General features: G+C 39.4%; 1 protein-coding gene and 1 long non-coding RNA gene across 3 annotated transcripts in view; one reads left to right on the top strand and one right to left on the bottom strand.

Annotated features, from left to right (window-relative positions):
• The window catches only part of cntfr (ciliary neurotrophic factor receptor), a 231,101-nt gene that overhangs the window by 191,547 nt on the left and 22,198 nt on the right, over positions 1–17,356 (bottom strand). For both annotated transcript variants that reach the window (XM_026174227.2, XM_080304418.1), the window contains exon 2: positions 6,854–6,894. The gene's annotated coding sequence lies outside the window, so the exon portion shown is untranslated. The remainder of the gene's footprint in view (positions 1–6,853; positions 6,895–17,356) is intronic.
• On the top strand, positions 2,415–2,826 carry LOC145430066 (uncharacterized). The gene is made up of 2 exons (XR_013910470.1): positions 2,415–2,569; positions 2,659–2,826. It is a non-coding gene; the product is annotated as an uncharacterized LOC145430066 (long non-coding RNA).

Here is a 17,356-nt window from a genome sequence, read left to right as displayed (position 1 = left end):
TACATGTGTGTGTGTACATGTCTATAAATAGGAATAGTAGTGGTACAATAGCTATATCAAGCTATATAGTTTATGTCTTCAATATTTCCAACTATATCCATAGTCACATACTGTGTGTGCTACCATTGTATATAGTGTATCTTACTTTTTTTCATTGATTGTACTTATTTGTATTTTTGTATTTTCTTGTGATATCTGTACCTGAGCTGAGGTGACGCAAAAATTTCCCCGTTGTGGGATCAATAAAGTCTTATCTTATCTTATCTTATCTTATCTTAAGAGTGAAAACAGATAACGACCGCACCCTCACATACACAAGCACACACCCCTAAACACCTGACAGTACACCAACACGGAAAAACAGGACAGCAGACACAACCATAATAACAACAACCACAATAATGATAATAATAATAATAATAATAATAATAATAATAATAATAACTACAATAGTAGTCCACACTGCTCACGGACCCCGAATCCCTGGAACTGGGTCCGTGACAGTACCCCCCCTCTAAGGGTCGGCACCCGACGACCCAAAAACAAAAACAAAACAAAAACCACAGTACAACCAACCCCGGGCGGGCGGCGGGGGGTCCCGGACGGAGGGCCCCAAAACCCCACGGGGGGATTTATTGTTGTTCGGATTGTCACCACTGTAAATAAACACTGTTGCACTGTAGAGTCCTGCATTTTGGGTCCTCCTTTCCCCACATCCCCACGGTCTGCCAGCGAGACCGTGACAGAACGATCCAGCCATTATGGGCCCAGCGGACTCAAGGACCGTCTCACAGGAGGAATTGCTCGCCCAGCTCTGGAAATACTGTCGGAGCATTATCCAGGCAGCGGATCCACATCAGAGACACATGCAGGTCGTATTTTTTGATTCCTTCTTATCATCAATCACCTCATCTGTGAGCCTTTTGGACATTAAGAGACTAATTTCGATTATAACCACGCTGAGGGAAAGTTCCTGTTTTGAGCTGTTTGGTTTGGGCTGTCCGGGCGAGGAGGATATGGCAACCTCCCTGGGAGCCCTTGCTGCCTATTTCTTTTTTCATAGGCTGATAGCCTCCCCGCCGTCGCTTGCAGCTCGCTTGTTGGACCCTCCATTGCGGGGGAAACGTTTCACACGCCCTCTGCACCTCACCACATCTCCACTCACCTCTGCGGCACCTGCTGAGTCAGCAGACCAAGGACCGGCAGCTCAAACTCACACAGCTGCTCTCCTGTCCGGCCGGCTGGTGGAACCTCAGCCTGATACGCTGGCCCCGGCATCGTTAAAGAAGCGACGCTTGCGCCGCCGGCGTGCCTCACCGCAGTCAGACTCTAAAACTTTCCAACAGCCGGCTGTGGTGAGTCATATAGACAATTCATCTTCATTCACCTCATCTGTTTGTTCACGGGACTGTGTGAAAGCTAACCTCGTAGCACAGCCAGCTGCCCAGCCTGTAGCCGTAGCACAGCCAGCCGCCCAGCCTGTAGCCGTAGCACAGCCAGTCCAGTCAGCCTCTCGTCTTCATCCTCAGTTGGAGGCTGATATGCCTGCTGGAACTACCCTGCCATTATGTCACCCGCCTGTTGTTTCTACATCGCTGTCCAGTCTACCACGAGTAGCTGCCGCACCATTATCACCTCCGCCCTTTGCAGCTACTTCTCCACCAGCGTCCCATCAGACTGCAGCGACTGCAGAACTCTCGACTTCACCATCCACATCACCCGCTCGACCGTCATCTTCGCCACCTGCAGCTTCCGCATCGCCATCTTCACCTCCGGATCAACGACCATCTATACCCGCGTCGCAGCCGGAGGAGCGGCTCAGCGAGCGGGAGGAGCCCGCGTCGCCAGCTGTGGAGCTCAGCGAGCCGGAGGAGCTCAGCATGCCCGAGCGGGAGCTCAGCGAGCGGGAGGAGCCCGCGTCGCCAGCTGTGGAGCTCAGCGAGCCGGAGGAGCTCAGCGAGCCGGAGGAGCTCAGCGAGCGGGAGGAGCCCGCGTCGCCAGAGCTCAGCGAGTGGGAGGAGCCCGCGTCGCCAGAGCTCAGCGAGCGGGAGGAGCCCGCGTCGCCAGAGCTCAGCGAGCCGGAGGAGCTCAGCGAGCAGGAGCAGCTCAGCGAGCCGGAGGAGCTCAGCATGCCCGAGCAGGAGCTCAGCGAGCGGGAGGAGCCCGCGTCGCCAGCTGTGGAGCTCAGCATGCCCGAGCCGGAGGAGCTCGGCGAGCCGGAGGAGCTCGGCGAGCCACCAGCAGAGGAGCAGTGTGGACTACTATTGTAGTTATTATTATTATTATTATTATTATTATTATTATCATTATTGTGGTTGTTGTTATTATGGTTGTGTCTGCTGTCCTGTTTTTCCGTGTTGGTGTACTGTCAGGTGTTTAGGGGTGTGTGCTTGTGTATGTGAGGGTGCGGTCGTGGCAGGCACTTTTAGGCCTGGTGGGTGTGGCCCTGCCAGCTGACCGGTCCCACCCAGGAATCCACACACACCTGGCGCCGATCAAGCCTCGTCAGAGGAGCTTCAAAACAGTGTGGCTGAGAGCTCCTCGACGCTGGATCGTTGAGTGACTTCCCGTCAGTCTTAAGTGTATTGTGCAAGGTTAGTGCAAGTCTACTGTTAGGTTTTGTACTCACGGCTGCCTTTGGTATGCGTGTTTCCTCAGGAGGAATTGTGGCGACCAGGAGGCAGCACACGGAGAGTACACAGGGAACGGAGACAGAGCACGGAGCACGGGATAAAGGAGAAGACACGGAACGGGAGTTGGGATCGCACGGGGGGATTTATTGTTGTTCGGATTGTCACCACTGTAAATAAACACTGTTGCACTGTAGAGTCCTGCATTTTGGGTCCTCCTTTCCCCACATCCCCACATCCCCACGGTCTGCCAGCGAGACCGTGACAATTACACACCTCATGGGATTCCTAATGTCATCAACTAATCCTGTTGAACGCCACAAATATACATACATAATATATACTGCATACATGATAAAATATTTAAATGCATGGTACAATATTTTAATGAAAGGATATAGTAAACTAGAAAATTTACCAGAACAATATTGATGACAATCATGTCTCATGACATGATGATGCTCACCCAAATTGTTTTTTTCTTATCCCCACATTGCGTTCTGGTGCTCTATTTTCTAGACTTTGTTTAGTGGCTTTTGATAACTTCTCATTAATCAGCAGCCAGTCAACTGCACTGGGAAGATGCAAAATTTGCACTGACTGTTAAAATATGTAGTGTAACAAATGTAGAATGTGCACAAACTAAATAAACATATGTTAATAAACGCATGCATGGTGAACATAGTCATAAGGTCCCCATTCAGTGATCAATTGATAATATATATGATTGTGGAACTTGTATAAAATATTTCTCGATGCCTTATACATGTTGGGACTCAGTGCCCTGAGTTTATGCAAACTTTCCAGTCAGACTGGTCCACTCACCTACAGGGAATTTACAAAGATGTGTTACAATCATTATAATGTGATTTAAATTGGGATTACTCCTTATTGTTATATTGGTATTTCTTATTCCGTATCATTCCCATGTCAACAGTGATAGGTCAGAGCCAGTGATATTGCAAGAATTAAAAATAAAGAGTAAGTAGGTTAAGCCATAAGGTAATGGGTAAAGGGTCATTTATAGTTACACTATAAGAATGACACTATGAAACAAAAACAAAAAAACAACAACAACAAATATATAATGTAATTTAAATTCCCATTAAAATTGTTTTTTTTTTACACTTATTAAAGATACATTTTTTTAAATTTGCTTACAGAGATTTGCAGTGTACTCTATAGCCTCCTCTAGCTTTTTTTCCCCCTGAAAACTGGGTTAAAACACTGAAAAAACTCAGTGACATCTCCCTGTACCCAGTGGTAACTAATGAACGTTATTAAGCACTGCTGTGGGCTAAATGAAAGTGTATTAGCTATTCTAAAAAGGAACAAACACACTTCTTGATGCTTGACATAATGAGAGAACTAAAAAGAGCTCTCAGGTCATTTTGAATCCATTAGGACAGAGCAGGCTCTTAGGTAACACGCACACACAGATGTGCACAAACACACAAAGATACAAAAAAAGGCGACATAAAAATAATTTCAAAAATCCCTCCTCACAACTGCAAAACCTAAAAGTCAATTTCAAAGTCAATTTTATGCTAAAATGCATTTGCAAAAAAATCTGGGAGCTGTACATGGTACATTGTAGATAAATCAATGTTGAAATGATCTAAAAAAAGTGTGCTTTTCAACTATGTACAACAAACACGTGGAAAGACTGATTGTGTATGTGCGTGCGCATACATGCATGTATCTGAGTAAATGGGATTCTGACGACCAGACGACCCGCAGTGATGAAAACACACTCCCACGTTACAGATCACCCCTACACACTGATGCACTAAACAGAAGGAGGTAGATGCACTTGCGTAAGTGTAGAGGAATTTGCCAACCTACATGTCAATGGAATCATTTGCAGAGAGAGAAAGATGAAAGAACTGGGTTTTGTGGACAATGTCTCATGTGTATAGTACATCATGAAGGCCTTTTTTGAATACAGCATCAATAACTATGCAGTAGACTTGTGTGTTTCTTCCAGTTAGTATTTGATATCCATCATAATATAAAAGAAGGGTGGGCTGTTTGAGTAGATATATTTCTTCAGAAGGACAACTCCCCCTTAGCAATATAACCAAATTAGATGCATTCAGTGGGAAAATGGCCAAAAACTTGCATAAAGTGTGTATAAAGCTACAAAATACAAGCAAATGTAAAAGTTACATTTGTTTCTGAACACAAAAGTAAGAGACCAGAGAGCATTATCAAGACAGGAAGAGGGAATGTGACATTTCAACTTCGAAAAGGTTATAACCTCCATCATGTAAATATATTTTCACTAGGCCATCCCTTTTCATCTGAAAAAGACAACTCTCATGTTACTCACCGAATGAAAAATGAACAGGGAACCACAAATGTGACATTTAACGGGGAAAATAAATGGACTTTAAAGGTTTTTTTGAACTGTTCCAACAAAATATTGAAAACAGCTGATGTGAAGATGTAACAAAGCATAGCAACCAAAGCAAATCCTTGTCATGTCCAAAATATTTAAATTAAAAAAAATATTACCCCCCCCCCCCTCCCCCCTATTTTTTTCAAGCTTTCAAGTCAAGCTAACTGAGAAGCATTGTCTAAAAATCGTAACATGAATTCATTAGCTTTCCTTCATGCCTCCAAACTAATAAATGCTCAAAGTAAAATATTCTATAACAATACCTACATAGCATGGAATAAATGGATTACATGCTCAGAGCGGAGTCATCCCACTTTATTGAAAGTTTTCAAGTTATCGAAAAAAAAAATACAACTGTATCTCCATTCCCATTATCAACCTTACCTGTAACGCACCTTCCGGTCTCCTGTGTCTCAGTCTCCTGAATATTCACTGCTCTTTGTTTATTGTGATTATCCTGCATGAGATATGGCTTGCTGCAAGCCAAATGTCCCAGAAGGGAGAATTAATTCTTGAACTTGAACTCAATTACAGTTATGCCGAAAAGAGAGTCTCTGAGTAACTGGATTGCCTTACACCTGTTTATCAAGAGTAAAGCTTGTGTGGGCTTGTGTCCTCGGTTCAAATCCCAAGACCTACACAAAAGAGCTGTGGCTGGGGAAAGCAAATCTCCAATTCTTTCTGCTCTCTCATCAGCTATAGTCAAGTCGTCCTTAAATAAGGGCCCTTCAACAACATTTTCACTGCAGCTACTGAATGAGTAGCAATTTACATTTGCTAATTTTCAATATAATATTATCTGTCACTTATGAGACATTAAGACAATTCTGACAAAATAAGAATGCTCACATTTCTTTACTTTAATTCAATGACATTACATTTTTAGTTCCAAGTCTCTGTGACTGAAGAAAAGTGTGCACAAATACTATTAGTGTTCAAAGCATTGCTCCAGGCACGGATTTCCCTGTGTAACCTTATAGTCCTTAGCTGTCAGTATGAATGCATGGCATTGGCCTGAATGGAATCTGGATATCTGTCGACGTGTGTGTCCGTGCTGTCTGTGTATTTCTTGTATATATGTGTGTACATACATGCAGGTGTGCAGTGTCTGCATACCTACAGTTTCTGTATCTGATCACTGACATGTATGTGTTGCTGGAATTTCTGGACAGGGGAACTCTGCCTCTACAGAGTCCTTTCAACACCCGCCGCTCCATGCGCACGCACACACAAGCACATCACACATCCTACCGCTGACACACACATGTCACCACAGCAACCAGATACAGCTGAAGACATGCTACTGACAGAGAAGGAGAGACCACCATACTGGCAGACCAGAGCTTTTCAAAGAGTAGAGCTACTGGGATCGCTTATTACTTTTTTTTTTTTTTCAAATATTTTTTTTCTTGAGAGCCAAAAAATTTCATATTCATCATCTCATCAAGTACCTGAAGGTGTATATTCACACTTACATTATTTTTACCACATGGGACTCACATTGACTGATTTAATCTTGAATGCTCACTGTCAAAACCATCATCGTCAAAGTGGTGTGATGTAAGTTTCATGTGTCACCACGACAGATTTACGAGATGATGCAATCTCACTACTGACATGGTTAGGCACGAAAACAAAGAGGGGAACAAGCTTTTTTGCCTGTTTGTGGTGAACATTAAATGCACTTTGTAAAACACGATCAGCACAATGCATCATAAAGCTAAACTGTAAATAAAGGCAAGAAAACAAGTCAGATTTGAGTTTTGATCTACAGAAAGCATGCACACACACACACACACACACACACAAGAATTAAACTTACTTCTGACAGGGCAAAATGTCAGCACGTTCCTCCTCTTCACCCTGTCAAAAACAACATGGAGTTAGTCACTGCATACACTAAAAATGCACTGTTAAGGATTTGACATCAGGATATGAGAATCTGATCTTTAAAGAGATTGAGCAGTCATTTAAAAATGGGGGGATTTAGGCCTGCCTTTCCCTAAGCTTTTTGAACACGACAAAGTGGTCACAACCTCTAAAGAGTGATTATCTGTGGTGAGGTTGAGAATATCATCAGGTCATCCCTATCTTTGCAGTCTAGTCCCCCCCCCCCAAAAAAAGCATACATAAAAACAGTCAATGTCAGTCAAAAGTGAGCTCTATCTAAAAGAAAGATTTGAAACATTACTGTTGAAAAGTAGAACATCCGGCTAAAAATACTAGCAAACCCCACCAAAGAGACTCTAAAACTGCACTTCCAGTTTGAAGCAGGCGACACATTACCATTTTGTAAAAATATAAAATATGAATGCATCCACACCATATCCTGTCTTTGCAGTCTTATCTACCCCCTACCCACCCTTCTCCACCGCTTCTTCCTCCCATCTGGCTTTCATTTTCTCCACCTGCCCATCAGTCTGCAGGCAGAGACAGGTGAGCCTATTACACGCTTCTCACATTCTGCTAGACACACTCACAGATACACACACAAAAACACTCTAGCTCCACTTCATGGTAATTTAACTTGCCATGCACATCAGCCAAATCTGCTGCGCTGTAAAACGGCTGTTACCGCAGCCACGTCATGCTTCTGATGAAGTGGTCTAGTGTCCAGTATAAAAGCTACAACAAACTCCATTACAGTCTGCCGAATCATAGATAATGGATACGAGTGAAGAGGTTCAGCCCTAAAATTTCTATTTTGTGGTTTTGAAAAAGTGAAATGTTGAGCATTGGAAAAAATAAAAGATAATCGGAGCTCCTGTTAATAAATTACAATTATTGTGTGACTTGAATAATATAGCCAAGGGTTAAAGTGGGATAGAGCAGGTGAAAGAACCCTAAGTTCTGGTGTAGTGGGAAGCAGGTGAAATGAATCAGAAATGAAATAATTTTAGATAATAATGTCTGTTGTGGGGTGTAGCAAATCCAGCTGACCTATGTTGCTGCTGTATTTTACTGCTCTTTGTGGATTTAGCTCACTACATTCTGGAATACAGCAGATGCTAGATGAGTGATATCGTGGCTGCTTTCCAATCAGTATAAAGGTGGATTTAGCCAACTGTTACTAAAGAACTTTATCAAATTGATGACTCCTTCAGGAAGCAAGTCTTGTTACTCTTCTGGACACTTATTTGGGCAGTTATTTTGAAGCACTCTTTCAATTAACTTTCATTTTAATGGTCAAGGGGACATAAAAACTACAGAACATATCCAGTTAAATCTGATAAAAATCACTTAAAAGTTGGCTGACGTTGCACAAATATGGTTTTAAATCTTTCAGCCTTGAAAGATATATATTGTACCACAGTCTTTACTGTTGCAAAATTCCCCCATAAATTTCTTGAGGATTCTTTCAGTACCATATCTCTTGATTATAATGTCTGCTACCCAGGACCTAAAGTAGTGCCGACTGTAGATACCACTGCATTAGTTCAGCAACGTCCATCTTTGCAAAGTTTACCGCAATACTGCTTACTACACAATTTAGCCAATACAGTAAAGTGGTTAAACTAGGTAGTATAACTAATGTTGAGCAGCAACATTTGAATAACAAATTTATTTAAGTGATGTATATTACTGCAAAGTTTTATAGCAGATTTCTACTGTACAGCAGGGTTTAGTGTTTCGAAAAAACAAAAAAACCTCATCCGAGGATTTATTATTAGATTTTTTTTAAGTAAGCTAACACATCTAATATATACTACTAAAAGTGATGATCAGTGCACTACACAGCACAAAGCACATGCCTGGTCATTAAGAACTGCAATATCATTAAAATAAAAACAAACGAAAATCTCTTTGCTTAATAATGATGAAACGGAAATAAAAGTTATGGCCTTACTATGTAAATCCTGTTTTAATCAACTGCTCAGTAAACATTGTTGGCCAGGATTCATCTGTCCACTTTACAATATGAAAAAGCTTGAATTGTGCAGCATAAATAAATCCTATCAGAACTGTTATTCTTCCTACCTTCATCCTTTAGTTTTCAGTTCATTAAAAAATGTTGTCAGATATCCGGTCTCCTAATATTTTCTGGTATAGATGAACTGAACTGAATTCGGTATAACTTGTTGTTCTTGAAGGTTATTTATTTATTTTCAGAAATCTTGTCTGCCTGCCTGGTTGGGTGGTGGGAAGGCAGAGATAACAGGTGTGTGTGTGTGTGTGTGTGTGTGTGTGTGTGTGTGTGTGTGTGTGTGTGTGTGTGTGTGTGTGTTTGCCATGGGGACAAGGAGGATGGGGTAGTGGGTTGCTGGTGGCAATGCTGCAGAACATGTTATCATGTGAAACAGCCCCTTTAAGACAAGTACACACTTTGTACCCATCACTCACTCTACCTCTTCTTGTTTGCTCCCCTGATTCTCTCCCTATTTCAGTCTCTCCTGGAGTTTTTGTTTCTTTACACAAACACATAAACCTTTTTCTCTAATTGTATCCTTCTTCCAGACTTTGACACCAGCTGAACTTTTCCAATTCAGCAGTTTTTCTTTAAACAATTTCAGAATCACTAAGAACAAACCATCATTAATAACACTAAAAACAAAAAGTGCAGCCTTCAACAATAAGTAAATAGATAAATATTTTAAAAAAGTAAATCAGCAGTAATCAATTCACCAGGTCTCCAGGTGCAGTTGACAGTTTTAGCAGGAGAGACTAAAAATATTTATGTGGATAGTCAAAGCGTGATTATTAAAGAAAGGATGACTGAGGGAGAAAACAAGGAGGAGCTGAATAGAGAACAGTAGCAGAAGGATTAAAATAGATAGATGAGAATGCAAACTGAGAGACTCTCAAGAGATAATTACAAACTCAGCATGTGTGTTTTCAACACCCCCATAACAGCAGATCACCCTGGTTCAGCAGCCAGAGATATCTGAGTTCCTTCTTACTAATACTTTTTAATAATCCTGACTCTAAAGCATCAAGGTGTGGGTGAATTTTCACTTTAGTGGGCAGCAAAATCACGGTAAAACCTCAAAATCATGGCTTAAAATCAGGTTTTAATTATAACATGAAGTTTTCTCAGTATGACTGTTTGCCTTGTGTTCAGACTATTTATTATCCAGATGCTGGGCTTGTGTTTATCAAATCACCTGATTTCTTTAGTATGACTTGTGAAAAAGTTTTCATGAATAAGGTCAAAGTTTAGGAGGAATCAGGTTCTGCTCAAACATATTAAAAAAAAAAAAAACTGTGAAAACCGTGACTACTAAACTCACATATATATCTTCACATATAAAATCACATATTGGTGATTTTAATTCCCAGTCACTATTATTTGTTCTCAAAGTATTACATGTTTTATGTCAGTAGTATTTCATTGATCAAGATTGCATGTGTGATCCAAATGTTCCTTTCATTATTTAACAAGTACTCATAACATACTAGACATGCCATCACAGAGCTAGTGATGGAGTTGATTCCACACTGAAATATATCTGAAATATTAACATTAATATCTTACTGCTATCAAATGAGGACAGAAGAAGAAAAAAACCCAACCCTAAACTAAACATAGAGAATTTAAAGATTTAGCTGTCATTGGTTGAATGCTATTATAAATCAATGGGCTGAAAGGAGATTCGCTGAGCTGCACATTGCACAAAATCCAATGTGAATTCAGGCAACAATCCCTCAGTTCTCTCAGTCTGCTCTGTTTCCCTGCTCTTTCTGCTAAAACCAGAGCTATTAATACCGAGCAGAGGACTCAGATTAAGAAGATAAAGACTAAAAGAGCATATAGCAACAGAAGCTATGAACATAGTAGGAGGTAAACCTACTGACAACAGGTTGACCTGCTATTTTATTTGCAGATTACATTTGAGTGTTTTGTTTTTGAGTGACTGAGAACCTTCACAGACATTTGAGTGTTTAAAAAAATCTAAATTATATCAAATTAAATTATTTATATTCATCCAGCACCACAAAATGTAATGAAAGCAGAATTAAATTCATGACTTTGTAACTTTTGTTCTGTTCAATATGACAATGCTATGTCATATTGCAAGTTCTTCTGTGTAAAGGACACATAGAAGACATATTAGCTGAAGCAGCATATGTAAAGTCTCACCAAGAAAAACAACAGAATTGGTTTTAGATCCACATTTAAACAAACAAAAATCATATTGGTTATTTCACTACATCCCCTGGATTTTTAGAGGGTTGCAACAAATTGGGTTTTGTCTGGGGTTTAGAAAAAAAAATTCACAGGTGTATTTGTGACAATTTTCATTGTGTAGTTATGACAGAGCAGTGAGGCGACATTTCAGATCATCTTGAATGCAAATTAAAGGAAACTAACAAAAAAACCCAAACAAACAAAATAGACCAAAAAAAATAAAGTTAAAAAACTCATAAGAAGCCTGCAGTGAAAGACGCAAGGATTGCATAGTTAAGATGTTAGGAGAGGGAACTGGAGGCAGTGAGTTCAGGCTATAAGCCTTATAATCTGCTTCATAACTGTCATCTGACATCACTGCAGCAGATGCTTCATCTTGGATCATGTTCTGTCTGCCTGTTCTAAATAATGGGTAGGGGTCTTATTGTCATACTGTACTCTGATGAAAATGAAGAGGACTGAGGGAGAGCAGAAAAAGGCCATTGTTTATTATCCCACTACAAAACAGGGTGGAGAGGGCGCTCAGCCATAGACTGCACGAACATAGAAAAAGATGGACACAGAAGGAGGGGTGACAAGCAAACCAGCTCCTATACAGCTTTTGTTTTGTTTTGTTTCTCATTTAGTGTCACAACCTAACTAGTTAGTCACCTAGCTCAATAAGAAATGCTTAATGTGACTTTTAGTGAACTGCATGCAAGTTGGGAATTTGCATCTGATGAGAATAATCTAATTTATTTAATCAGGAGCAAAAAAACAGCAAGAAGAAAATAAATCTAAAATGGAAAGTAATGATTTCCCTCAAGGATTTTTTTCTTTCTTTCTGAAATACAGACAGCCAATTCACTGAATGACCTTCATTGGAAATTAACCTACAGTGATAACACTGAAAGCCAGTTCAGAAGCGGCAAATGTTCTCCCTTCATCCTTCATATTAACATTGTTTACCATGCTGCATTTCATGTTTATTTCCTCAACAAAAGAAAAGAAAACACGATGTTCTCGTTCTCCCTTTTGGCTCTTTGTGTCAGTCTCTCAGTCATCTTTATTACATTCAGTGTTCATTGCAGCTTGGTGTCTGTCTTTAACTTCAGGTTTACATATATGGTCAGCAAGGAGAGGTCAACCATGGGGCTTGAGGCTGCAATCACCTGTCAGCCTCACTCTCACTCCACCTACAGTAGTCAAGTTAATTAAGTGATTTAAGAGAGGAAAGCTGCTTTGCACACTATAAATGATTTCTTGTTAGTAGACATGACAAAAACAAAATTATGGAAAAGAGAGCAGCACTGTACATGACAGAAAATCAGCTTTTGATTTCCTGCCAGCCCATAACAGATGGCCCAAGGCTTTTGCTTTTTCTCATAAATTTAAATCAATTTTGCAATTAGTAGACGTTAAAATAGTAAAATTTTGACTTGATATGGTAGTTGAATGATCATATGTCTCAACATTTAATTAAAAAAGTAAACCTTTTATTGAAAATTATTTTATTTTATTTTATTTAGCTTTTTTTTTTCCAGAGCTGACTCATGGATATCTGGTTAGGTATGTCATTGCTACGGGTTTTCAGATTTATAAGTAGGCAAGTAGACTATGGTGGACTATTGCTGGGCAAGACTTTATTAAAAAAAAATGTTAATAATTACTTACATTTCAATGAAATAACAATCCATAGTCTTTACCTTTTTTAATAACTTGTTTGAACATTACTGTAGAGTTGACTTTGAGTGTTGCACATGTATGGATACTGAATCTGCAGATGAAGCAGTTTCTATACTAATTGCAGTCTTGTTGGGCTAGATACCTAACCCCAAATTACTCCCAATGGATCCATTGAAGACTGAGTGTATACATGATAGACTGGCATTTAAAGGCATAAAATAAAAGTAATTTGAGTGCCCGGTAAAAGCAGAAAAGTACTATAAAATTAGTCCATTTATAATTTACCATAATGCAAACAAAGACACTATTCATAATTGAGAAGGGCTTCATTTAAAGAGTGCTTTTGAAACAGCAAAAATAGAATGATTGCTTAAAGAATAAGAAAATGTGTAAATGTCAAGAAAGCTGGGAAGACGTATGGCTTATGGCCTATAAGAGCAGGTTTCTGTCAGTGTCATAAAATGTGTTAGATTTAAACATCAAACCTATTTAAATTTAAGCTATTTGAAAAAGATAAATATTTATGTATGTCAGAAGTACATACAGACAAGCATTGTACCATTATTAACGTTACGTATTCCTTATTGATAATTCCTTTACATTTTCTTATAGGAATGAACCCGGTGTACTAACAAGTTCGCCAGGTGTAACATCTTCATATTCCAGCCTCAGTTTTGCATGAACAATATTACCAGTCAGAAAGTGATAATTTTACTGTGGATCAAGTTGATAAAATCAATTGGAAATGTTCAAAGTAATTAAAAATGGGCAAAGACAGACGATAGAAACCCCAGAAGCAAGTTCAGTTGATACTCTACTCTCATTATTGAGAGTGCACCATGAAATATGGCATACAAGACGGGAATACAAGTGAGCAGGGAGTAAAGAGAGGTAAGGTATGAGGTAAAATAAAATGCTAAATTAAAAGATAAAATTAACTGAAAGAAAAAGTGTGTTACAGCCGTTTTAAATATGAATGTAAAAACTATCTTAAATATTTTTTATGTTACAGTAATAATACTCTCTTTTTATGTTGAATAGTGTACTTGATTTTGCTTTCGTTCTCTCAAACCACTACTTTCATTGATTGAGCCACCTTTTAACTGCCTGCTAGCTGATTGCACTGAAACCCTTTGAGACAAAAAAATAATAAAATAAAAATAAAGTAAAATTAAATAATTAGATAAGGTGGTTTGCCCAGAGGACTACAATGGTGACTGGGAAGCTTGGCAGACCAAAGAATGACGGCATCTAATACGGGAAAAGAAGAGATACAGAGAAGGAGAGAAGGTAGTTAGAAAATGGTGAAATGACTGGCAGACTGATAATAAAAGGCTGTCATCTCTACTGAGCCGTGAATAAAGGACTGGATGAAAATGTGTTGAAAACAGAGTGGAAGGTATGGAAGGCAATGAGAAAGACACTGAGAATAACTGGGGTTATCTAGCAATGTTAAAGTAAATTTTCACCTCTTCTAGACACTGAGAGAACTGTGAGAGCGAAGGGTTAGTGGTAAAAAGAAAGCAAGATACAAAAATGGAAGAATCAAGAAAGGAAGATGAAATAAGCTTAAAAACAAGCCTAGGATGTAGGCAAAGTGCAGAGGCAAAAGGGCAAAAAAAAAAGGAAAGCAAGACAGCAAATGTTGTCAAAACTTGGCGAGTGATAGAAGACATTGATCACAAGGCCAAGTAGATGGATAGCAAGAAAGATCAAATGGGAGAGATGAAGGGAGAACAGAAGAGCAAACTGGACTAAAATGGGCTTAAATGCCTATCACAAAGGAATGAGGAGGGAAATCAAGAGATAAAGACCGAGGGGAGGGAAGGCAGAGACAGAGAGCAAAATGGTGTGAAATTGACATGAAAATGGAGTTATGGTGGTGGGGGAGTGTGCTTCGTGAAAAGCCAACATGCTGACACCTGAGGTTTGTGAGGGTTAGAGTAGGTTGGCTCAGCATGATAAGATAACTGCCACCTTATCTGTGGCTGTCAGAACACTAACACACATACACGGTGACATATCAACACAAATGCAGCTCACACACAGTTTGACCAGGGAAAAGCGGTCAAAACACTATTGGAAGATTGGCAGACAGGTGTTTGGAACTGTGACAGGAATTGAGTCTGATGTCTATTTGTGTATTGCTGTGCGTGTGCCCATGCGCTCATGCGTGCGTGTATACTGTACATGTGATAGGCGGTGCAGACGCAGATGTGAATGAGGCTGTAGCAATGACACTAAAGTAAATAAGTAATTTTGATCAGGTTTTGTCACAGATTCGACACTGATTTAGAAGTTTTCAATGAAGGGACTAATGTATACTTGTGCAGGTTTTTGTCAATTACACAAACATTTTAAATACAAACATTTTGTGCAAGTAGAGGTTCCTCCCAGTCTACCTAAGTAAGCTGTTTCTTGCCATGTCGATGACCATCGATCAGGATGCTGGTTTACTTGCTCCCAGTTCCTAAGTCTTACTCTACGCTGTAACTGTCAGAAACAAACTGTCTCTCACCGTGACTTGTATTTAATCAATGTTTCAGTTGTGAAAGCCAGGCCCGGCTGTAAGGAATATAGACCACTGTGTGGGCTGAGAACAGATGAGAAATGAAAGAGTTTAAAGCAGGAGAGAAAGAAAAAAAACATTATGAAGGAATCAAAGAAGTAAGAAAAAGTGTGTGAAGCCTTTTTATAATGCTTAGCTGTGCCCTAGCATAATGCAGAAATAAAAAAATTATTAAAAAACATAGTTAAATGATCAAGTGTTTAATTAACTGTTAGCACAGTTTTAAGAACACAAGCATATTCATCCATTTGGACAGGCCTTATTAATGACAGGATTTCATGTTGGTGGTATAAAAAAACAATATATACATGCATATAAGTTCATTTAATGGTTAGAAGTTTTATGTATTTGTTACTAGATTTTATTTTTCATCTTTAACATTTGTGTAAATACTTATTAATTACTGTGAAAACTGATTTTTCTTCAGCAGAAGCATAGAAAGCAACTGAACGGACAGAAGGAGACCAACGTTAAATCCCTCGTGCAATTAGTCTGTGGGATTTAACAAAATATCTGCATGCCTTAAAAGTATTCCACAGACATCCTCTGCATAAAAGGACAAACAAATATTGTGTCCCCAAAGGGGATCAGTGCAGTGTAGTTTAAAATTATAAAACAAATCAACATCATGATCTGCCATCATTACTTTGGCATAGAGTCAGGGATAGAGATTGAATTTTTATACCCCAGCTGGTTTGATGTAAAGGCTGTGACAGCCAGTCTAACGGTCATCTAGAGCCATAAATGTTAATTAACAGCCTAAGCTGCTGGACATTCAATTTCCTGCTCTAGCTGAAAGGAAGGGCTCATAAAAACATGGTCCTTTCACATGTGGATATCTCACATATGTATGTAAGAATATAACCATGTGTAAGTTCTTATGTGTGACTATTTGTGTGTTTTTGTGTGTGTGTGTGTGCAGCTTTATATGTGACAATGTGTGAACGTCTGCATGGTCCAAGGACACACTGTGATGCAAACTGTCCCAAAGGCTCTTCTGTCCTTTTCTAATACAGCAATAAGCCGTCAGCACAAACCATAACTAGCTAATCGCACTATGACAACAGAATAAAGCCACACAGAGACAAAGTCAGGTAAAAGTCAAAGCACAACCACATGAAGGTACACAACCGTATAAGGTCAGGTGAGTTACATGGTGACATCACCAAGAAAAAGTAAAAATAACGCTATGGAATCAAATTACGACTTTGACCACTGTAAAACGTAGGTCATGCTATAACATCACACCACAGCTGTACATGACCTAAATGAGTGTCAGCAGGCTGAACACCAAAAGACATTCAGTATCTGTTTCCTATGTGGACAAAGCACAGCAGAAATGTCATAGATGTTTTGACTCAAAGCACACACACAAACTCTTCCAGAAACTAGACTTAACATTAGGCATCTACCCTACTAACAACTCCAGGCTGTTATTTGTAAAGAATCTCCAGGATATTCAGATTTTTTTTAAAAAGCCTTTAAAACTCTGGATTCATTATCGCAGATGAATATTTTTTTTTTAAATTAAACTGATAGTTCTGTTTCCTCTATGCATTCACACAGTCTCATAACATTACAGTTTCATTAACTGCTGTTTTGGAAAACATTTACTTTTTCATTTTAACAGTTTCGTTGACCTCAAAAACACAATTGCATCTTTTGGGATCTTGCTAACTTGCTCTCGCTTTGTATGCAGTGCTGAATTCTCAGATCAAATACATAGCTTATTAAGCTTCAGGTTTTCAATGCTGTTCAGTTTTCATCAATATGATATTGTGGCTCAAAACACCTCAAAGCAGAATAAGAGCAAGGATATTAGTAGAATCAATAGTGGCCAAGAAGCCAGAACTCAACATATTTTTGTGCATGTATAAATAGTGGGATTGTGGCTGTTCTGTAAATGTCATCACCTACCGTATCATTGTTTTTTTTAGCTGTTTTCTCATTAGCTTTGTTTAAAA

This window comes from Astatotilapia calliptera, chromosome 7 (assembly GCF_964374335.1).
Source record: "Astatotilapia calliptera chromosome 7, fAstCal68.1, whole genome shotgun sequence".
Classification (NCBI taxonomy): Eukaryota; Metazoa; Chordata; class Actinopteri; order Cichliformes; family Cichlidae; genus Astatotilapia; species Astatotilapia calliptera.
The sequence above is the reverse complement of the archived record's forward strand: the minus strand, read 5'-3'. Positions and strand labels throughout refer to the sequence as shown.